We start from the raw sequence: 18,489 nt of genomic DNA, 5'->3' as shown, positions 1-18,489 counted from the left end.
GTCTGGCAATCTGCCACTACATATAGTTACCTAAATTAAATTCAAAAGTGTCAGCCAATGAATACCACAACACTGAAGTGTTTAGAAAGCAGACCAGTATGCTAGTATTAACATATAGTATTTAGATGTGAGGCTCTACTATTTTGACAGCACTTTGAATCCCATCAATGTCATACAAGTCGATGCTGTTCACAATTACAGCTGATGCACCTCTCATCCTGTGTCTAGCAGAAAGATTGGACAAACCCTGCATGCAATATTCATCATGTCACATACACAGAAGCTCTAGCACATAAGCAGATACAGAGGCAGTCAAGACACAAAACACTAGCAAGCTTCAGGATTTTGGAATAGACAGCAACATCACAAACCAGTTTGTGTCACATGACACCAGTAGCTACTCAGTTATTAACTGCTTTCAGATACTAAATCTATCACTCTTTGTTTTGCACTAGCAATTCTTCCTGTAATAACAACATTCACCAAACTGGATTACATCTGACTGACATTTCACAGGAACATAACTACAGCTACTAACACAATGCTAACCTGGTTTCTCTTACCACATGTCCCCTCAACATTTTAGGCTCATTCACACATCTCCATCACAGTGTTTCACTGTTGCCAAGTAGACCTGCCCTGTGTAAACTTGGATCAACACAAATATATCACCTGGTATTGTACTGAAAACGGAACTATGTCCATCATTCCTACTACTACCTCACACAACTCGCATTCACCCATCCATGCGCTAGTAGTGACCTACACTGCTGTGTTTCAAAATGTGCAATATGAATGGTGTTTTTAATGGTTCGTGAGGCTACTGTGTCTCTTTTTGCAGTCACTATTGTCTTCTGGCGCCATTGGATGAATAGGAGTTACTCAATAATTTAGATGGTCACACACTGTGTCTTCTTGTGCTGTACTTGATGTGTGAGTTAAAAGTTGCCTTGCACTCTGTCATTAAATCGATTAGTATCGTGAGAAAGTACCACTGAAAGAGTAATGCAATTTGTGTTAGCAGTGAAGACAGTTTCGCAAAAATATTCGCTTGTTTTGAGAGTCTTCAAGACCTGCTACCAGCTCCAATCAGCGCCATTTATCCCACACATTAGAGAAGTGTGTTTCATAGGTATGCCTATAAGACACTAAACTCGGAATGTGAGAACATGGCGACAATACGTGCCATCACGTCTTGCTGCCGCCTAGCGGCAGCTGTGTGAACCTGCTGCTGCTGCTCTGGGTGGATGCTGCGAGAGCAAGCGACTCTACGATCTAAGTTTTACATCCAATACTGCCAAATAATACAGTTAACAGAGCTGCCACTTACTAAGAACGACACCTCGCAGTAATTAATTCACAGATTAGCACTCGGCAGGCCTTGTGTTCCTCGCCAGAGCTGCGTAAAACTACGTCCAAGCCGAACCATATTTGACGCGACGCCATAACTATATATACAATTTCAGAGGGCTCCTCGAATGTACTCGCTTCGGCGGTACATATACTAAAATTGGAACGATACAGAGAAGATTAGCATGGCCCCTGCGCAAGGATGACACGCAAAATCGTGAAGCGTTCCACATTTTTTTCGCAATCTCACTCTCTCATGTCTCACATCAGCTGCTAATACCCTCAGCCACCTACACAAGTTTCGCTTCATATCTGCACCCACTTGTCACAAACTATGCTGTCCATTTACGCAGTTCTCCTCCACTCTCTTTCATTCACAACAGAACATGATAAAACTGGCAATAAACCTATCCCTTACATCACCAATGCACATCTAAAATGTCACTCTAATAACAACTCAGCAAGCACACCAAAACCACAACTACACTGACACAAGTACATGTCACTAGCACCCCTTCAGCTCATTCACAAACCTGACAAAAATCACAGCCAGTCTAAGACTAAGCCTAGCACAGGCAAAAGCCTCTTCTCTTCCTCAGTATCACACTCTGCTGTCACAACATCTCTTCCTACTGTCTCAATCACGTCATTTCATAACACACACCTACTGCCACACACAACATTTGGAAACCTTACATCAACTTTACACAAGATAGCTGCATGTTCCAAATCTTTCTCACTCACATACTTTCACTCACACTACTGCTTAAATACACTCTAGCGCTCTAAAATTAGCTTGCATTACCTAATATTTATTTTTCTCTAACGCCTACAAAGCTTCTGGTGCCTGTATGCCACTATCACATACTGACTGCACACAGACCCACAACATTTAACTTTATTCATCTTCATGGCTGCAGCTGATGCCATAATTGTTTCAGCACCATAAATAAACATGTGAAGGAAGATGTCTCTTTAATCATTAAGTGTGCAAGCTACCCCTTTACAGGAAGTTCATTTAACATTATGTTTCAAGTAACTTTCCTAGTGGCCTTGCTATCCAGCTGCAGCCTCATAATACAGACTGCAGGTGACACCTCATCAGATTCTTAACTGAAGCATATCTGCCTGTGTAATAAGCCACTGCCCTTCACCTAAAAACCAACTATTACAGCAAATCTGTGGTGCACAAGCATGTCATGTACAAATTTCACTGGTGTGACGCACAAAGTATTTTCCCACATGTCTGGCAATCTGCCACTACATATAGTTACCTAGCTTAAATTCAAAAGTGTCAGCCAATGAATACCACAACACTGAAGTGTTTAGAAAGCAGACCAGTATGCTAGTATTAACATATAGTATTTAGATGTGAGGCTCTACTATTTTGACAGCACTTTGAATCCCATCAATGTCATACAAGTCGATGCTGTTCACAATTACAGCTGATGCACCTCTCATCCTGTGTCTAGCAGAAAGATTGGACAAACCCTGCATGCAATATTCATCATGTCACATACACAGAAGCTCTAGCACATAAGCAGATACAGAGGCAGTCAAGACACAAAACACTAGCAAGCTTCAGGATTTTGGAATAGACAGCAACATCACAAACCAGTTTGTGTCACATGACACCAGTAGCTACTCAGTTATTAACTGCTTTCAGATACTAAATCTATCACTCTTTGTTTTGCACTAGCAATTCTTCCTGTAATAACAACATTCACCAAACTGGATTACATCTGACTGACATTTCACAGGAACATAACTACAGCTACTAACACAATGCTGACCTGGTTTCTCTTACCACATGTCCCCTCAACATTTTAGGCTCATTCACACATCTCCATCACAGTGTTTCACTGTTGCCAAGTAGACCTGCCCTGTGTAAACTTGGATCAACACAAATATATCACCTGGTATTGTACTGAAAGCGGAACTATGTCCATCATTCCTACTACTACCTCACACAACTCGCATTCACCCATCCATGCGCTAGTAGTGACCTACACTGCTGTGTTTCAAAGTGTGCAATATGAGTGGTGTTTTTAATGGTTCGTGAGGCTACTGTGTCTCTTTTTGCAGTCACTATTGTCTTCTGGCGCCATTGGATGAATAGGAGTTACTCAATAATTTAGATGGTCACACACTGTGTCTTCTTGTGCTGTACTTGATGTGTGAGTTAAAAGTTGCCTTGCACTCTGTCATTAAATCGATTAGTATCGTGAGAAAGTACCACTGAAAGAGTAATGCAATTTGTGTTAGCAGTGAAGACAGTTTCGCAAAAATATTCGCTTGTTTTGAGAGTCTTCAAGACCTGCTACCAGCTCCAATCAGCGCCATTTATCCCACACATTAGAGAAGTGTGTTTCATAGGTATGCCTATAAGACACTAAACTCGGAATGTGTGAACATGGCGACAATACGTGCCATCACTTCTTGCTGCCGCCTAGCGGCAGCTGTGTGAACCTGCTGCTGCTGCTCTGGGTGGATGCTGCGAGAGCAAGCGACTCTACGATCTAAGTTTTACATCCAATACTGCCAAATAATACAGTTAACAGAGCTGCCACTTACTAAGAACGACACCTCGCAGTAATTAATTCACAGATTAGCACTCGGCAGGCCTTGTGTTCCTCGCCAGAGCTGCGTAAATCTACGTCCAAGCCGAACCATATTTGACGCGACGCCATAACTATATATACAATTTCAGAGGGCTCCTCGAATGTACTCGCTTCGGCGGTACATATACTAAAATTGGAACGATACAGAGAAGATTAGCATGGCCCCTGCGCAAGGATGACACGCAAAATCGTGAAGCGTTCCACATTTTTTTCGCAATCTCACTCTCTCATGTCTCACATCAGCTGCTAATACCCTCAGCCACCTACACAAGTTTCGCTTCATATCTGCACCCACTTGTCACAAACTATGCTGTCCATTTACGCAGTTCTCCTCCACTCTCTTTCATTCACAACAGAACATGATAAAACTGGCAATAAACCTATCCCTTACATCACCAATGCACATCTAAAATGTCACTCTAATAACAACTCAGCAAGCACACCAAAACCACAACTACACTGACACAAGTACATGTCACTAGCACCCCTTCAGCTCATTCACAAACCTGACACAAATCACAGCCAGTCTAAGACTAAGCCTAGCACAGGCAAAAGCCTCTTCTCTTCCTCAGTATCACACTCTGCTGTCACAACATCTCTTCCTACTGTCTCAATCACGTCATTTCATAACACACACCTACTGCCACACACAACATTTGGAAACCTTACATCAACTTTACACAAGATAGCTGCATGTTCCAAATCTTTCTCACTCACATACTTTCACTCACACTACTGCTTAAATACACTCTAGCGCTCTAAAATTAGCTTGCATTACCTAATATTTATTTTTCTCTAACGCCTACAAAGCTTCTGGTGCCTGTATGCCACTATCACATACTGACTGCACACAGACCCACAACATTTAACTTTATTCATCTTCATGGCTGCAGCTGATGCCATAATTGTTTCAGCACCATAAATAAACATGTGAAGGAAGATGTCTCTTTAATCATTAAGTGTGCAAGCTACCCCTTTACAGGAAGTTCATTTAACATTATGTTTCAAGTAACTTTCCTAGTGGCCTTGCTATCCAGCTGCAGCCTCATAATACAGACTGCAGGTGACACCTCATCAGATTCTTAACTGAAGCATATCTGCCTGTGTAATAAGCCACTGCCCTTCACCTAAAAACCAACTATTACAGCAAATCTGTGGTGCACAAGCATGTCATGTACAAATTTCACTGGTGTGACGCACAAAGTATTTTCCCACATGTCTGGCAATCTGCCACTACATATAGTTACCTAGCTTAAATTCAAAAGTGTCAGCCAATGAATACCACAACACTGAAGTGTTTAGAAAGCAGACCAGTATGCTAGTATTAACATATAGTATTTAGATGTGAGGCTCTACTATTTTGACAGCACTTTGAATCCCATCAATGTCATACAAGTCGATGCTGTTCACAATTACAGCTGATGCACCTCTCATCCTGTGTCTAGCAGAAAGATTGGACAAACCCTGCATGCAATATTCATCATGTCACATACACAGAAGCTCTAGCACATAAGCAGATACAGAGGCAGTCAAGACACAAAACACTAGCAAGCTTCAGGATTTTGGAATAGACAGCAACATCACAAACCAGTTTGTGTCACATGACACCAGTAGCTACTCAGTTATTAACTGCTTTCAGATACTAAATCTATCACTCTTTGTTTTGCACTAGCAATTCTTCCTGTAATAACAACATTCACCAAACTGGATTACATCTGACTGACATTTCACAGGAACATAACTACAGCTACTAACACAATGCTGACCTGGTTTCTCTTACCACATGTCCCCTCAACATTTTAGGCTCATTCACACATCTCCATCACAGTGTTTCACTGTTGCCAAGTAGACCTGCCCTGTGTAAACTTGGATCAACACAAATATATCACCTGGTATTGTACTGAAAACGGAACTATGTCCATCATTCCTACTACTACCTCACACAACTCGCATTCACCCATCCATGCGCTAGTAGTGACCTACACTGCTGTGTTTCAAAGTGTGCAATATGAATGGTGTTTTTAATGGTTCGTGAGGCTACTGTGTCTCTTTTTGCAGTCACTATTGTCTTCTGGCGCCATTGGATGAATAGGAGTTACTCAATAATTTAGATGGTCACACACTGTGTCTTCTTGTGCTGTACTTGATGTGTGAGTTAAAAGTTGCCTTGCACTCTGTCATTAAATCGATTAGTATCGTGAGAAAGTACCACTGAAAGAGTAATGCAATTTGTGTTAGCAGTGAAGACAGTTTCGCAAAAATATTCGCTTGTTTTGAGAGTCTTCAAGACCTGCTACCAGCTCCAATCAGCGCCATTTATCCCACACATTAGAGAAGTGTGTTTCATAGGTATGCCTATAAGACACTAAACTCGGAATGTGTGAACATGGCGACAATACGTGCCATCACTTCTTGCTGCCGCCTAGCGGCAGCTGTGTGAACCTGCTGCTGCTGCTCTGGGTGGATGCTGCGAGAGCAAGCGACTCTACGATCTAAGTTTTACATCCAATACTGCCAAATAATACAGTTAACAGAGCTGCCACTTACTAAGAACGACACCTCGCAGTAATTAATTCACAGATTAGCACTCGGCAGGCCTTGTGTTCCTCGCCAGAGCTGCGTAAATCTACGTCCAAGCCGAACCATATTTGACGCGACGCCATAACTATATATACAATTTCAGAGGGCTCCTCGAATGTACTCGCTTCGGCGGTACATATACTAAAATTGGAACGATACAGAGAAGATTAGCATGGCCCCTGCGCAAGGATGACACGCAAAATCGTGAAGCGTTCCACATTTTTTTCGCAATCTCACTCTCTCATGTCTCACATCAGCTGCTAATACCCTCAGCCACCTACACAAGTTTCGCTTCATATCTGCACCCACTTGTCACAAACTATGCTGTCCATTTACGCAGTTCTCCTCCACTCTCTTTCATTCACAACAGAACATGATAAAACTGGCAATAAACCTATCCCTTACATCACCAATGCACATCTAAAATGTCACTCTAATAACAACTCAGCAAGCACACCAAAACCACAACTACACTGACACAAGTACATGTCACTAGCACCCCTTCAGCTCATTCACAAACCTGACACAAATCACAGCCAGTCTAAGACTAAGCCTAGCACAGGCAAAAGCCTCTTCTCTTCCTCAGTATCACACTCTGCTGTCACAACATCTCTTCCTACTGTCTCAATCACGTCATTTCATAACACACACCTACTGCCACACACAACATTTGGAAACCTTACATCAACTTTACACAAGATAGCTGCATGTTCCAAATCTTTCTCACTCACATACTTTCACTCACACTACTGCTTAAATACACTCTAGCGCTCTAAAATTAGCTTGCATTACCTAATATTTATTTTTCTCTAACGCCTACAAAGCTTCTGGTGCCTGTATGCCACTATCACATACTGACTGCACACAGACCCACAACATTTAACTTTATTCATCTTCATGGCTGCAGCTGATGCCATAATTGTTTCAGCACCATAAATAAACATGTGAAGGAAGATGTCTCTTTAATCATTAAGTGTGCAAGCTACCCCTTTACAGGAAGTTCATTTAACATTATGTTTCAAGTAACTTTCCTAGTGGCCTTGCTATCCAGCTGCAGCCTCATAATACAGACTGCAGGTGACACCTCATCAGATTCTTAACTGAAGCATATCTGCCTGTGTAATAAGCCACTGCCCTTCACCTAAAAACCAACTATTACAGCAAATCTGTGGTGCACAAGCATGTCATGTACAAATTTCACTGGTGTGACGCACAAAGTATTTTCCCACATGTCTGGCAATCTGCCACTACATATAGTTACCTAAATTAAATTCAAAAGTGTCAGCCAATGAATACCACAACACTGAAGTGTTTAGAAAGCAGACCAGTATGCTAGTATTAACATATAGTATTTAGATGTGAGGCTCTACTATTTTGACAGCACTTTGAATCCCATCAATGTCATACAAGTCGATGCTGTTCACAATTACAGCTGATGCACCTCTCATCCTGTGTCTAGCAGAAAGATTGGACAAACCCTGCATGCAATATTCATCATGTCACATACACAGAAGCTCTAGCACATAAGCAGATACAGAGGCAGTCAAGACACAAAACACTAGCAAGCTTCAGGATTTTGGAATAGACAGCAACATCACAAACCAGTTTGTGTCACATGACACCAGTAGCTACTCAGTTATTAACTGCTTTCAGATACTAAATCTATCACTCTTTGTTTTGCACTAGCAAATCTTCCTGTAATAACAACATTCACCAAACTGGATTACATATGACTGACATTTCACAGGAACATAACTACAGCTACTAACACAATGCTAACCTGGTTTCTCTTACCACATGTCCCCTCAACATTTTAGGCTCATTCACACATCTCCATCACAGTGTTTCACTGTTGCCAAGTAGACCTGCCCTGTGTAAACTTGGATCAACACAAATATATCACCTGGTATTGTACTGAAAACGGAACTATGTCCATCATTCCTACTACTACCTCACACAACTCGCATTCACCCATCCATGCGCTAGTAGTGACCTACACTGCTGTGTTTCAAAGTGTGCAATATGAATGGTGTTTTTAATGGTTCGTGAGGCTACTGTGTCTCTTTTTGCAGTCACTATTGTCTTCTGGCGCCATTGGATGAATAGGAGTTACTCAATAATTTAGATGGTCACACACTGTGTCTTCTTGTGCTGTACTTGATGTGTGAGTTAAAAGTTGCCTTGCACTCTGTCATTAAATCGATTAGTATCGTGAGAAAGTACCACTGAAAGAGTAATGCAATTTGTGTTAGCAGTGAAGACAGTTTCGCAAAAATATTCGCTTGTTTTGAGAGTCTTCAAGACCTGCTACCAGCTCCAATCAGCGCCATTTATCCCACACATTAGAGAAGTGTGTTTCATAGGTATGCCTATAAGACACTAAACTCGGAATGTGAGAACATGGCGACAATACGTGCCATCACGTCTTGCTGCCGCCTAGCGGCAGCTGTGTGAACCTGCTGCTGCTGCTCTGGGTGGATGCTGCGAGAGCAAGCGACTCTACGATCTAAGTTTTACATCCAATACTGCCAAATAATACAGTTAACAGAGCTGCCACTTACTAAGAACGACACCTCGCAGTAATTAATTCACAGATTAGCACTCGGCAGGCCTTGTGTTCCTCGCCAGAGCTGCGTAAAGCTACGTCCAAGCCGAACCATATTTGACGCGACGCCATAACTATATATACAATTTCAGAGGGCTCCTCGAATGTACTCGCTTCGGCGGTACATATACTAAAATTGGAACGATACAGAGAAGATTAGCATGGCCCCTGCGCAAGGATGACACGCAAAATCGTGAAGCGTTCCACATTTTTTTCGCAATCTCACTCTCTCATGTCTCACATCAGCTGCTAATACCCTCAGCCACCTACACAAGTTTCGCTTCATATCTGCACCCACTTGTCACAAACTATGCTGTCCATTTACGCAGTTCTCCTCCACTCTCTTTCATTCACAACAGAACATGATAAAACTGGCAATAAACCTATCCCTTACATCACCAATGCACATCTAAAATGTCACTCTAATAACAACTCAGCAAGCACACCAAAACCACAACTACACTGACACAAGTACATGTCACTAGCACCCCTTCAGCTCATTCACAAACCTGACACAAATCACAGCCAGTCTAAGACTAAGCCTAGCACAGGCAAAAGCCTCTTCTCTTCCTCAGTATCACACTCTGCTGTCACAACATCTCTTCCTACTGTCTCAATCACGTCATTTCATAACACACACCTACTGCCACACACAACATTTGGAAACCTTACATCAACTTTACACAAGATAGCTGCATGTTCCAAATCTTTCTCACTCACATACTTTCACTCACACTACTGCTTAAATACACTCTAGCGCTCTAAAATTAGCTTGCATTACCTAATATTTATTTTTCTCTAACGCCTACAAAGCTTCTGGTGCCTGTATGCCACTATCACATACTGACTGCACACAGACCCACAACATTTAACTTTATTCATCTTCATGGCTGCAGCTGATGCCATAATTGTTTCAGCACCATAAATAAACATGTGAAGGAAGATGTCTCTTTAATCATTAAGTGTGCAAGCTACCCCTTTACAGGAAGTTCATTTAACATTATGTTTCAAGTAACTTTCCTAGTGGCCTTGCTATCCAGCTGCAGCCTCATAATACAGACTGCAGGTGACACCTCATCAGATTCTTAACTGAAGCATATCTGCCTGTGTAATAAGCCACTGCCCTTCACCTAAAAACCAACTATTACAGCAAATCTGTGGTGCACAAGCAAGTCATGTACAAATTTCACTGGTGTGACGCACAAAGTATTTTCCCACATGTCTGGCAATCTGCCACTACATATAGTTACCTAAATTAAATTCAAAAGTGTCAGCCAATGAATACCACAACACTGAAGTGTTTAGAAAGCAGACCAGTATGCTAGTATTAACATATAGTATTTAGATGTGAGGCTCTACTATTTTGACAGCACTTTGAATCCCATCAATGTCATACAAGTCGATGCTGTTCACAATTACAGCTGATGCACCTCTCATCCTGTGTCTAGCAGAAAGATTGGACAAACCCTGCATGCAATATTCATCATGTCACATACACAGAAGCTCTAGCACATAAGCAGATACAGAGGCAGTCAAGACACAAAACACTAGCAAGCTTCAGGATTTTGGAATAGACAGCAACATCACAAACCAGTTTGTGTCACATGACACCAGTAGCTACTCAGTTATTAACTGCTTTCAGATACTAAATCTATCACTCTTTGTTTTGCACTAGCAAATCTTCCTGTAATAACAACATTCACCAAACTGGATTACATATGACTGACATTTCACAGGAACATAACTACAGCTACTAACACAATGCTAACCTGGTTTCTCTTACCACATGTCCCCTCAACATTTTAGGCTCATTCACACATCTCCATCACAGTGTTTCACTGTTGCCAAGTAGACCTGCCCTGTGTAAACTTGGATCAACACAAATATATCACCTGGTATTGTACTGAAAACGGAACTATGTCCATCATTCCTACTACTACCTCACACAACTCGCATTCACCCATCCATGCGCTAGTAGTGACCTACACTGCTGTGTTTCAAAGTGTGCAATATGAATGGTGTTTTTAATGGTTCGTGAGGCTACTGTGTCTCTTTTTGCAGTCACTATTGTCTTCTGGCGCCATTGGATGAATAGGAGTTACTCAATAATTTAGATGGTCACACACTGTGTCTTCTTGTGCTGTACTTGATGTGTGAGTTAAAAGTTGCCTTGCACTCTGTCATTAAATCGATTAGTATCGTGAGAAAGTACCACTGAAAGAGTAATGCAATTTGTGTTAGCAGTGAAGACAGTTTCGCAAAAATATTCGCTTGTTTTGAGAGTCTTCAAGACCTGCTACCAGCTCCAATCAGCGCCATTTATCCCACACATTAGAGAAGTGTGTTTCATAGGTATGCCTATAAGACACTAAACTCGGAATGTGAGAACATGGCGACAATACGTGCCATCACGTCTTGCTGCCGCCTAGCGGCAGCTGTGTGAACCTGCTGCTGCTGCTGCTCTGGGTGGATGCTGCGAGAGCAAGCGACTCTACGATCTAAGTTTTACATCCAATACTGCCAAATAATACAGTTAACAGAGCTGCCACTTACTAAGAACGACACCTCGCAGTAATTAATTCACAGATTAGCACTCGGCAGGCCTTGTGTTCCTCGCCAGAGCTGCGTAAAGCTACGTCCAAGCCGAACCATATTTGACGCGACGCCATAACTATATATACAATTTCAGAGGGCTCCTCGAATGTACTCGCTTCGGCGGTACATATACTAAAATTGGAACGATACAGAGAAGATTAGCATGGCCCCTGCGCAAGGATGACACGCAAAATCGTGAAGCGTTCCACATTTTTTTCGCAATCTCACTCTCTCATGTCTCACATCAGCTGCTAATACCCTCAGCCACCTACACAAGTTTCGCTTCATATCTGCACCCACTTGTCACAAACTATGCTGTCCATTTACGCAGTTCTCCTCCACTCTCTTTCATTCACAACAGAACATGATAAAACTGGCAATAAACCTATCCCTTACATCACCAATGCACATCTAAAATGTCACTCTAATAACAACTCAGCAAGCACACCAAAACCACAACTACACTGACACAAGTACATGTCACTAGCACCCCTTCAGCTCATTCACAAACCTGACACAAATCACAGCCAGTCTAAGACTAAGCCTAGCACAGGCAAAAGCCTCTTCTCTTCCTCAGTATCACACTCTGCTGTCACAACATCTCTTCCTACTGTCTCAATCACGTCATTTCATAACACACACCTACTGCCACACACAACATTTGGAAACCTTACATCAACTTTACACAAGATAGCTGCATGTTCCAAATCTTTCTCACTCACATACTTTCACTCACACTACTGCTTAAATACACTCTAGCGCTCTAAAATTAGCTTGCATTACCTAATATTTATTTTTCTCTAACGCCTACAAAGCTTCTGGTGCCTGTATGCCACTATCACATACTGACTGCACACAGACCCACAACATTTAACTTTATTCATCTTCATGGCTGCAGCTGATGCCATAATTGTTTCAGCACCATAAATAAACATGTGAAGGAAGATGTCTCTTTAATCACTAAGTGTGCAAGCTACCCCTTTACAGGAAGTTCATTTAACATTATGTTTCAAGTAACTTTCCTAGTGGCCTTGCTATCCAGCTGCAGCCTCATAATACAGACTGCAGGTGACACCTCATCAGATTCTTAACTGAAGCATATCTGCCTGTGTAATAAGCCACTGCCCTTCACCTAAAAACCAACTATTACAGCAAATCTGTGGTGCACAAGCATGTCATGTACAAATTTCACTGGTGTGATGCACAAAGTATTTTCCCACATGTCTGGCAATCTGCCACTACATATAGTTACCTAAATTAAATTCAAAAGTGTCAGCCAATGAATACCACAACACTGAAGTGTTTAGAAAGCAGACCAGTATGCTAGTATTAACATATAGTATTTAGATGTGAGGCTCTACTATTTTGACAGCACTTTGAATCCCATCAATGTCATACAAGTCGATGCTGTTCACAATTACAGCTGATGCACCTCTCATCCTGTGTCTAGCAGAAAGATTGGACAAACCCTGCATGCAATATTCATCATGTCACATACACAGAAGCTCTAGCACATAAGCAGATACAGAGGCAGTCAAGACACAAAACACTAGCAAGCTTCAGGATTTTGGAATAGACAGCAACATCACAAACCAGTTTGTGTCACATGACACCAGTAGCTACTCAGTTATTAACTGCTTTCAGATACTAAATCTATCACTCTTTGTTTTGCACTAGCAATTCTTCCTGTAATAACAACATTCACCAAACTGGATTACATCTGACTGACATTTCACAGGAACATAACTACAGCTACTAACACAATGCTAACCTGGTTTCTCTTACCACATGTCCCCTCAACATTTTAGGCTCATTCACACATCTCCATCACAGTGTTTCACTGTTGCCAAGTAGACCTGCCCTGTGTAAACTTGGATCAACACAAATATATCACCTGGTATTGTACTGAAAACGGAACTATGTCCATCATTCCTACTACTACCTCACACAACTCGCATTCACCCATCCATGCGCTAGTAGTGACCTACACTGCTGTGTTTCAAAGTGTGCAATATGAATGGTGTTTTTAATGGTTCGTGAGGCTACTGTGTCTCTTTTTGCAGTCACTATTGTCTTCTGGCGCCATTGGATGAATAGGAGTTACTCAATAATTTAGATGGTCACACACTGTGTCTTCTTGTGCTGTACTTGATGTGTGAGTTAAAAGTTGCCTTGCACTCTGTCATTAAATCGATTAGTATCGTGAGAAAGTACCACTGAAAGAGTAATGCAATTTGTGTTAGCAGTGAAGACAGTTTCGCAAAAATATTCGCTTGTTTTGAGAGTCTTCAAGACCTGCTACCAGCTCCAATCAGCGCCATTTATCCCACACATTAGAGAAGTGTGTTTCATAGGTATGCCTATAAGACACTAAACTCGGAATGTGAGAACATGGCGACAATACGTGCCATCACGTCTTGCTGCCGCCTAGCGGCAGCTGTGTGAACCTGCTGCTGCTGCTCTGGGTGGATGCTGCGAGAGCAAGCGACACTACGATCTAAGTTTTACATCCAATACTGCCAAATAATACAGTTAACAGAGCTGCCACTTACTAAGAACGACACCTCGCAGTAATTAATTCACAGATTAGCACTCGGCAGGCCTTGTGTTCCTCGCCAGAGCTGCGTAAAGCTACGTCCAAGCCGAACCATATTTGACGCGACGCCATAACTATATATACAATTTCAGAGGGCTCCTCGAATGTACTCGCTTCGGCGGTACATATACTAAAATTGGAACGATACAGAGAAGATTAGCATGGCCCCTGCGCAAGGATGACACGCAAAATCGTGAAGCGTTCCACATTTTTTTCGCAATCTCACTCTCTCATGTCTCACATCAGCTGCTAATACCCTCAGCCACCTACACAAGTTTCGCTTCATATCTGCACCCACTTGTCACAAACTATGCTGTCCATTTACGCAGTTCTCCTCCACTCTCTTTCATTCACAACAGAACATGATAAAACTGGCAATAAACCTATCCCTTACATCACCAATGCACATCTAAAATGTCACTCTAATAACAACTCAGCAAGCACACCAAAACCACAACTACACTGACACAAGTACATGTCACTAGCACCCCTTCAGCTCATTCACAAACCTGACACAAATCACAGCCAGTCTAAGACTAAGCCTAGCACAGGCAAAAGCCTCTTCTCTTCCTCAGTATCACACTCTGCTGTCACAACATCTCTTCCTACTGTCTCAATCACGTCATTTCATAACACACACCTACTGCCACACACAACATTTGGAAACCTTACATCAACTTTACACAAGATAGCTGCATGTTCCAAATCTTTCTCACTCACATACTTTCACTCACACTACTGCTTAAATACACTCTAGCGCTCTAAAATTAGCTTGCATTACCTAATATTTATTTTTCTCTAACGCCTACAAAGCTTCTGGTGCCTGTATGCCACTATCACATACTGACTGCACACAGACCCACAACATTTAACTTTATTCATCTTCATGGCTGCAGCTGATGCCATAATTGTTTCAGCACCATAAATAAACATGTGAAGGAAGATGTCTCTTTAATCATTAAGTGTGCAAGCTACCCCTTTACAGGAAGTTCATTTAACATTATGTTTCAAGTAACTTTCCTAGTGGCCTTGCTATCCAGCTGCAGCCTCATAATACAGACTGCAGGTGACACCTCATCAGATTCTTAACTGAAGCATATCTGCCTGTGTAATAAGCCACTGCCCTTCACCTAAAAACCAACTATTACAGCAAATCTGTGGTGCACAAGCATGTCATGTACAAATTTCACTGGTGTGACGCACAAAGTATTTTCCCACATGTCTGGCAATCTGCCACTACATATAGTTACCTAGCTTAAATTCAAAAGTGTCAGCCAATGAATACCACAACACTGAAGTGTTTAGAAAGCAGACCAGTATGCTAGTATTAACATATAGTATTTAGATGTGAGGCTCTACTATTTTGACAGCACTTTGAATCCCATCAATGTCATACAAGTCGATGCTGTTCACAATTACAGCTGATGCACCTCTCATCCTGTGTCTAGCAGAAAGATTGGACAAACCCTGCATGCAATATTCATCATGTCACATACACAGAAGCTCTAGCACATAAGCAGATACAGAGGCAGTCAAGACACAAAACACTAGCAAGCTTCAGGATTTTGGAATAGACAGCAACATCACAAACCAGTTTGTGTCACATGACACCAGTAGCTACTCAGTTATTAACTGCTTTCAGATACTAAATCTATCACTCTTTGTTTTGCACTAGCAATTCTTCCTGTAATAACAACATTCACCAAACTGGATTACATCTGACTGACATTTCACAGGAACATAACTACAGCTACTAACACAATGCTGACCTGGTTTCTCTTACCACATGTCCCCTCAACATTTTAGGCTCATTCACACATCTCCATCACAGTGTTTCACTGTTGCCAAGTAGACCTGCCCTGTGTAAACTTGGATCAACACAAATATATCACCTGGTATTGTACTGAAAACGGAACTATGTCCATCATTCCTACTACTACCTCACACAACTCGCATTCACCCATCCATGCGCTAGTAGTGACCTACACTGCTGTGTTTCAAAGTGTGCAATATGAATGGTGTTTTTAATGGTTCGTGAGGCTACTGTGTCTCTTTTTGCAGTCACTATTGTCTTCTGGCGCCATTGGATGAATAGGAGTTACTCAATAATTTAGATGGTCACACACTGTGTCTTCTTGTGCTGTACTTGATGTGTGAGTTAAAAGTTGCCTTGCATTCTGTCATTAAATCGATTAGTATCGTGAGAAAGTACCCTTGAAGGAGTAATGCAATTTGTGTTAGCAGTGAAGACAGTTTCGCAAAAATATTCGCTTGTTTTGAGAGTCTTCAAGACCTGCTACCAGCTCCAATCAGCGCCATTTATCCCACACATTAGAGAAGTGTGTTTCATAGGTATGCCTATAAGACACTAAACTCGGAATGTGAGAACATGGCGACAATACGTGCCATCACGTCTTGCTGCCGCCTAGCGGCAGCTGTGTGAACCTGCTGCTGCTGCTCTGGGTGGATGCTGCGAGAGCAAGCGACTCTACGATCTAAGTTTTACATCCAATACTGCCAAATAATACAGTTAACAGAGCTGCCACTTACTAAGAACGACACCTCGCAGTAATTAATTCACAGATTAGCACTCGGCAGGCCTTGTGTTCCTCGCCAGAGCTGCGTAAAGCTACGTCCAAGCCGAACCATATTTGACGCGACGCCATAACTATATATACAATTTCAGAGGGCTCCTCGAATGTACTCGCTTCGGCGGTACATATACAAAAATTGGAACGATACAGAGAAGATTAGCATGGCCCCTGCGCAAGGATGACACGCAAAATCGTGAAGCGTTCCACATTTTTTTCGCAATCTCACTCTCTCATGTCTCACATCAGCTGCTAATACCCTCAGCCACCTACACAAGTTTCGCTTCATATCTGCACCCACTTGTCACAAACTATGCTGTCCATTTACGCAGTTCTCCTCCACTCTCTTTCATTCACAACAGAACATGATAAAACTGGCAATAAACCTATCCCTTACATCACCAATGCACATCTAAAATGTCACTCTAATAACAACTCAGCAAGCACACCAAAACCACAACTACACTGACACAAGTACATGTCACTAGCACCCCTTCAGCTCATTCACAAACCTGACACAAATCACAGCCAGTCTAAGACTAAGCCTAGCACAGGCAAAAGCCTCTTCTCTTCCTCAGTATCACACTCTGCTGTCACAACATCTCTTCCTACTGTCTCAATCACGTCATTTCATAACACACACCTACTGCCACACACAACATTTGGAAACCTTACATCAACTTTACACAAGATAGCTGCATGTTCCAAATCTTTCTCACTCACATACTTTCACTCACACTACTGCTTAAATACACTCTAGCGCTCTAAAATAGGCTTGCATTACCTAATATTTATTTTTCTCTAACGCCTACAAAGCTTCTGGTGCCTGTATGCCACTATCACATACTGACTGCACACAGACCCACAACATTTAACTTTATTCATCTTCATGGCTGCAGCTGATGCCATAATTGTTTCAGCACCATAAATAAACATGTGAAGGAAGATGTCTCTTTAATCATTAAGTGTGCAAGCTACCCCTTTACAGGAAGTTCATTTAACATTATGTTTCAAGTAACTTTCCTAGTGGCCTTGCTATCCAGCTGCAGCCTCATAATACAGACTGCAGGTGACACCTCATCAGATTCTTAACTGAAGCATATCTGCCTGTGTAATAAGCCACTGCCCTTCACCTAAAAACCAACTATTACAGCAAATCTGTGGTGCACAAGCATGTCATGTACGAATTTCACTGGTGTGACGCACAAAGTATTTTCCCACATGTCTGGCAATCTGCCACTACATATAGTTACCTAGCTTAAATTCAAAAGTGTCAGCCAATGAATACCACAACACTGAAGTGTTTAGAAAGCAGACCAGTATGCTAGTATTAACATATAGTATTTAGATGTGAGGCTCTACTATTTTGACAGCACTTTGAATCCCATCAATGTCATACAAGTCGATGCTGTTCACAATTACAGCTGATGCACCTCTCATCCTGTGTCTAGCAGAAAGATTGGACAAACCCTGCATGCAATATTCATCATGTCACATACACAGAAGCTCTAGCACATAAGCAGATACAGAGGCAGTCAAGACACAAAACAC

General features: G+C 41.9%; 7 non-coding genes across 7 annotated transcripts; all 7 read left to right on the top strand.

The window, feature by feature from the left end:
* Positions 1–1,480: 1,480 nt before the first annotated feature.
* LOC126417608 (U6 spliceosomal RNA) lies at positions 1,481–1,587 on the top strand. The gene has a single exon (XR_007575693.1). It is a non-coding gene; the product is annotated as a U6 spliceosomal RNA (small nuclear RNA).
* Positions 1,588–4,074: 2,487 nt separating this feature from the next.
* Positions 4,075–4,181, top strand: LOC126417607 (U6 spliceosomal RNA). The gene has a single exon (XR_007575692.1). It is a non-coding gene; the product is annotated as a U6 spliceosomal RNA (small nuclear RNA).
* A 2,487-nt stretch (positions 4,182–6,668) lies between these two features.
* Positions 6,669–6,775, top strand: LOC126417606 (U6 spliceosomal RNA). The gene has a single exon (XR_007575691.1). It is a non-coding gene; the product is annotated as a U6 spliceosomal RNA (small nuclear RNA).
* A 2,487-nt stretch (positions 6,776–9,262) lies between these two features.
* Positions 9,263–9,369, top strand: LOC126417605 (U6 spliceosomal RNA). The gene has a single exon (XR_007575690.1). It is a non-coding gene; the product is annotated as a U6 spliceosomal RNA (small nuclear RNA).
* Positions 9,370–11,859: 2,490 nt separating this feature from the next.
* LOC126417604 (U6 spliceosomal RNA) lies at positions 11,860–11,966 on the top strand. Its single transcript, XR_007575689.1, has one exon. It is a non-coding gene; the product is annotated as a U6 spliceosomal RNA (small nuclear RNA).
* A 2,487-nt stretch (positions 11,967–14,453) lies between these two features.
* Positions 14,454–14,560, top strand: LOC126417603 (U6 spliceosomal RNA). Its single transcript, XR_007575688.1, has one exon. It is a non-coding gene; the product is annotated as a U6 spliceosomal RNA (small nuclear RNA).
* A 2,487-nt stretch (positions 14,561–17,047) lies between these two features.
* On the top strand, positions 17,048–17,154 carry LOC126417638 (U6 spliceosomal RNA). The gene has a single exon (XR_007575719.1). It is a non-coding gene; the product is annotated as a U6 spliceosomal RNA (small nuclear RNA).
* The last annotated feature ends 1,335 nt before the right edge of the window (positions 17,155–18,489 follow it).

The sequence above is a fragment of the Schistocerca serialis genome, chromosome 8, assembly GCF_023864345.2.
Source record: "Schistocerca serialis cubense isolate TAMUIC-IGC-003099 chromosome 8, iqSchSeri2.2, whole genome shotgun sequence".
Lineage (NCBI taxonomy): Eukaryota > Metazoa > Arthropoda > Insecta > Orthoptera > Acrididae > Schistocerca > Schistocerca serialis.
Note: the sequence above shows the minus strand (reverse complement) of the source record. Positions and strands in the feature narration are given on the sequence as shown.